This window comes from Ambystoma mexicanum (assembly GCF_040938575.1).
Source record: "Ambystoma mexicanum isolate Mex_15411 chromosome 12 unlocalized genomic scaffold, UKY_AmexF1_1 Mex_chr12_unloc.1, whole genome shotgun sequence".
Classification (NCBI taxonomy): domain Eukaryota; kingdom Metazoa; phylum Chordata; class Amphibia; order Caudata; family Ambystomatidae; genus Ambystoma; species Ambystoma mexicanum.
In genome coordinates this window covers 7,123,027-7,129,253 of record NW_027182322.1, presented here as the reverse complement: position 1 = coordinate 7,129,253, position 6,227 = coordinate 7,123,027, and positions in this window count along the sequence as shown.

Sequence of the window (6,227 nt, the reverse complement as noted above, 5' to 3'; positions counted from 1 at the left end):
CAATTGCACGTGCCAAATCACCCGAAGGCCACCACCATAAAATTCAGGCATTCATGTTCATGCGTCCTCCATGTTATGTCCTTATAAAGGGATGCATGTTCATGATGACTCCATGTCACACCTGCATACAAGGATGCATGTTCATGCCCCCTCATTCTCTTGGCTTCATACAGGGATTTTATCTCCTCCCTGTCTCACCCTCATGCAGGGATGCATGACCAATGCTCCTTACCTTCTCGCCCGCATACATGGATGCACGTTCATGTCTCCTCGTTCTCTCTGCTTCATATGGGGATTTTATCTCCTCCTTGTCTCACCCTCAGGAAGGGATGCATGACCAATGCTCCTTCCCGTCTCGCCCGCATACATGGATGCACGTTCATGCCTCCTCCTTCTCTCGGCTTCATACAGGGATCATATCTCCTCCCTGTCTCACCCTCATGCAGGGATGCATGACCAATGCTCCTTCCTGTCTCGCCCGCACACATGGATGCACGTTCACGCCTCCTCCTTCTCTCGGCTTCATACAGGGATCATATCTCCTCCCTGTCTCACCCTCATGCAGGGATGCATGACCAATGCTCCTTCCCTTCTCGCCTGCATACATGGATGCACGTTCACGCCTCCTCCTTCTCTCGGCTTCATACGGGGATCATATCTCCTCCCTTTCTCACCCTCATGCAGGGATGCATGACCAACGCTCCTTCCTGTCTCGCCCGCATACATGGATGCACGTTCACGCCTCCTCCTTCTCTCGGCTTCATACGGGGATCATATCTCCTCCCTGTCTCACCCTCATGCAGGGATGCATGACCAATGCTCCTTCCCTTCTCGCCTGCATACATGGATGCACGTTCACGCCTCCTCCTTCTCTCGGCTTCATACGGGGATCATATCTCCTCAATGTCTCACCCTCACTTCCAACATGTGTAACTTCTTGTTCTCTTTGACGTCTGGGGCATGGGTGGCTACTGCACAGCTCTAGATGTCGCCCACCTGCAAGGTGTTATGGAAAGCACTTTTCCACATTGGACGTGCTATATTAACCCCCTCTCCCCAAATACAATAAAAATAAAGAAATATATGTGCTTCCATAATGTCTACCTTCTAATGTTTCATATGTGTAAGCACATTGCCCTCCTCCTGACCACATTCTAAAACTATGTGCAAATTGTTCCTTCCATAAACTGTCACTTCCTTGGCCCTTTATTTATAATGACTGTTATACTCTCTCTCTTTCCGCCACAGTATAAAAAAGCCTAGCACACCTCATGATTGGACTAAGAAATTCCTGTCATTTAGTTGGAAATTATTTTCCCATTATCCCCAAAAACTCCTCACTGTGTCTAAGAACGCTTTTTTTCACAGGACAATACAGATCAGATTGACTTGAAAGGTCCTTTCACGCGACTACAGAATGCCTCTCATTCCACTAAAAGATACGCCAGTGCCTACAATAGCCTAGGACTAGACTATGAGTCCCAATGTAGAAAGACCACAAGTCCACAGATATGCCTGTTTATTTAAACATCTGTATTATCATCAGCGTGTGACTGTAAAGGCGGGACCTCGCGCTCTCTGTAACGCGCTCCATTGGCAACATCAGTTAAATGTCGTTGGTTCAATCCCTCGCGGATGTTGTTTTTATTCCCATTTGTAACTGGGAAATACTGTCGCTGCAATACATATGTCTTAATCAAGCTAGTGGTTATTGACGTAAATGGCAGTGTTATAATGTTTCATGTACTGCAAATGTCACCACATAATGCGCTCTTAATTAGATTTGGTTGAAATACATTACAGTCACCCGATGAAAAAGTGTGCAAAGAGCATTAAAGAAACAAAAGGTTCATAACAGTAACAGGACATATCGAATTGTTTCAGTCCTCCACAGAGATTGCCAATGTATTAATGGAAATTCTAAAATATCTGCCCAACTGCCGTGACATTGCCTCACCGCAATGCCGTGTCTCGGATTCGAACCGAGGTTGCTGAGGCCACAACGCAGAGTACTAACCACTATACGATCACGGCGAGATATTTGGGCTGCTACAATGTGACACTTGGGCTGCTACAATGTGACGTTCCACCTCTATCATAAGCTGTACTCCATCTGTGATGTCATGACTCATGTTTGAATTAAAGGTTGGTTGTGATGTTATCCATGAGAATAAGTGGACACCTGATCCCCAGTCACTTATTTAAGATCTCAATAATCAAGTCAGAATCCAAATGCAAGTCATCAAAGTGGAGCCAATTACAAATAATATAGTTACACAAATCTGGCAATGGTGCGGCAGCCAGGGCCGATAATGGCCCGCCAGCCTGAGAGCAGGAAAGTGTGAGAGCAGTGATGGTCTTGTGAGAGTTTACAGCTGTTATTGACCCTGTCCCCTTCCATTGCAGAGTTTTCTCCCTATAAGAAGTGCAGAGGCTCCCTCCGGGGCGCTAATAGTACATTTATTTTTTTGCACAGGAGAAGTGCTCTTCGCCAATTGCACGTGCCAAATCACCCGAAGGCCACCACCATAAAATTCAGGCATTCATGTTCATGCATCCTCCATGTTATGTCCTTATAAAGGGATGCATGTTCATGATGACTCCATGTCACACCTGCATACAAGGATGCATGTTCATGCCGCCTCGTTCTCTTGGCTTCATACAGGGATTTTATCTCCTCCCTGTCTCACCCTCATGCAGGTATGCATGACCAATGCTCCTTCCCTTCTCGCCCGCATACATGGATGCACGTTCATGTCTTCTCGTTCTCTCGGCTTCATACGGGGATTTTATCTCCTCCCTGTCTCACCCTCAGGAAGGGATGCATGCCCAATGCTCCTTCACGTCTCGCCCGCATACATGGATGCACGTTCACGCCTCCTCCTTCTCTCGGCTTCATACGGGGATCATATCTCCTCCCTGTCTCACCCTCATGCAGGGATGCATGACCAATGGTCCTTCCTGTCTCGCCCGCATACATGGATGCACGTTCACGCCTCCTCCTTCTCTCGGCTTCATACAGGGATCATATCTCCTCCCTGTCTCACCCTCATGCAGGGATGCATGACCAATGCTCCTTCCCTTCTCGCCTGCATACATGGATGCACGTTCACGCCTCCTCCTTCTCTCGGCTTCATACGGGGATCATATCTCCTCCCTGTCTCACCCTCATGCAGGGATGCATGACCAACGCTCCTTCCTGTCTCGCCCGCATACATGGATGCACGTTCACGCCTCCTCCTTCTCTCGGCTTCATACGGGGATCATATCTCCTCCCTGTCTCACCCTCATGCAGGGATGCATGACCAATGCTCCTTCCCTTCTCGCCTGCATACATGGATGCACGTTCACGCCTCCTCCTTCTCTCGGCTTCATACGGGGATCATATCTCCTCAATGTCTCACCCTCACTTCCAACATGTGTAACTTCTTGTTCTCTTTGACGTCTGGGGCATGGTTGGCTACTGCACAGCTCTAGATGTCGCCCACCTGCAAGGTGCTATGGAAAGCACTTTTCCACATTGGACGTGCTATATTAACCCCCTCTCCCCAAATACAATAAAAATAAAGAAATATATGTGCTTCCATAATGTCTACCTTCTAATGTTTCATATGTGTAAGCACATTGTCCTCCTCCTGACCACATTCTAAAACTATGTGCAAATTGTTCCTTCCATAAACTGTCACTTCCTTGGCCCTTTATTTATAATGACTGTTATACTCTCTCTCTTTCCGCCACAGTATAAAAAAGCCTAGCACACCTCATGATTGGACTAAGAAATTCCTGTCATTTAGTTGGAAATGATTTTCCCATTATCCCCAAAAACTCCTCACTGTGTCTAAGAACGCTTTTTTTCACAGGACAATACAGATCAGATTGACTTGAAAAGTCCTTTCACGCGACTACAGAATGCCTCTCATTCCACTAAAAGATACGCCAGTGCCTACAATAGCCTAGGACTAGACTATGAGTCCCAATGTAGAAAGACCACAAGTCCACAGATATGCCTGTTTATTTAAACATCTGTATTATCATCAGCGTGTGACTGTAAAGGCGGGACCTCGCGCTCTCTGTAACGCGCTCCATTGGCAACATCAGTTAAATGTCGTTGGTTCAATCCCTCGCGGATGTTGTTTTTATTCCCATTTGTAACTGGGAAATACTGTCGCTGCAATACATATGTCTTAATCAAGCTAGTGGTTATTGACGTAAATGGCAGTGTTATAATGTTTCATGTACTGCAAATGTCACCACATAATGCGCTCTTAATTAGATTTGGTTGAAATACATTACAGTCACCTGATGAAAAAGTGTGCAGAGAGCATTAAAGAAACAAAAGGTTCATAACAGTAACAGGACATATCGAATTGTTTCAGTCCTCCACAGAGATTGCCAATGTATTAATGGAAATTCTAAAATAACTGCCCAACTGCCGTGACATTGCCTCACCGCAATGCCGTGACTCGGATTCCAACCGAGGTTGCTGCGGCCACAACGCAGAGTACTAACCACTATACGATCACAGCGAGCTACTTGGGCTGCTACCATGTGACGTTCCACCTCTATCATAAGCTGTACTCCATCTGTGATGTCATGACTCATGTTTGAATTAAAGGTTGGTTGTGATGTTATCCATGAGAATAAGTGGACACCTGATCCCCAGTCACTTATTTAAGATCTCAATAATCAAGTCAGAATCCAAATGAAAGTCATCAAAGTGGAGCCAATTAGAAATAATATAGTTACACAAACCTGGCAATGGTGCGGCAGCCAGGGCCGATAATGGCCCGCCAGCCTGAGAGCAGGAAAGTGTGAGAGCAGTGATGGTCTTGTGAGAGTTTACAGCTGTTATTGACCCTGTCCCCTTCCATTGCAGAGTTTTCTCCCTATAAGAAGTGCAGAGGCTCCCTGCGGGGTGCTAATAGTACATTTATTTTTTTGCGCAGGAGAAGTGCTCTTCACCAATTGCACGTGCCAAATCACCCGAAGGCCACCACCATAAAATTCAGGCATTCATGTTCATGCGTCCTCCATGTTATGTCCTTATAAAGGGATGCATGTTCATGATGACTCCATGTCACACCTGCATACAAGGATGCATGTTCATGCCGCCTCGTTCTCTTGGCTTCATACAGGGATTTTATCTCCTCCCTGTCTCACCCTCATGCAGGGATGCATGACCAATGCTCCTTCCCTTCTCGCCCGCATACATGGATGCACGTTCATGTCTCCTCGTTCTCTCTGCTTCATACGGGGATTTTATCTCCTCCCTGTCTCACCCTCAGGAAGGGATGCATGACCAATGCTCCTTCCCGTCTCGCCCGCATACATGGATGTATGTTCACGCCTCCTCCTTCTCTCGGCTTCATACAGGGATCATATCTCCTCCCTGTCTCACCCTCATGCAGGGATGCATGACCAATGCTCCTTCCTGTCTCGCCCGCATACATGGATGCACGTTCACGCCTCCTCCTTCTCTCGGCTTCATACGGGGATCATATCTCCTCCCTGTCTCACCCTCATGCAGGGATGCATGACCAATGCTCCTTCCCTTCTCGCCTGCATACATGGATGCACGTTCACGCCTCCTCCTTCTCTCGGCTTCATACGGGGATCATATCTCCTCCTTGTCTCACCCTCATGCAGGGATGCATGACCAATGCTCCTTCCTGTCTCGCCCGCATACATGGATGCATGTTCACGCCTCCTCCTTCTCTCGGCTTCATACGGGGATCATATCTCCTCCCTGTCTCACCCTCATGCAGGGATGCATGACCAATGCTCCTTCCCTTCTCGCCTGCATATATGGATGCACGTTCACGCCTCCTCCTTCTCTCGGCTTCATACGGGGATCATATCTCCTCAATGTCTCACCCTCACTTCCAACATGTGTAACTTCTTGTTCTCTTTGACGTCTGGGGCATGGGTGGCTACTGCACAGCTCTAGATGTCGCCCACCTGCAAGGTGCTATGGAAAGCACTTTTCCACATTGGACGTGCTATATTAACCCCCTCTCCCCAAATACAATAAAAATAAAGAAATATATGTGCTTCCATAATGTCTACCTTCTAATGTTTCATATGTGTAAGCACATTGTCCTCCTCCTGACCACATTCTAAAACTATGTGCAAATTGCTCCTTCCATAAACTGTCACTTCCTTGGCCCTTTATTTATAATGACTGTTATACTCTCTCTCTTTCCGCCACAGTATAAAAAAGCCTAGCA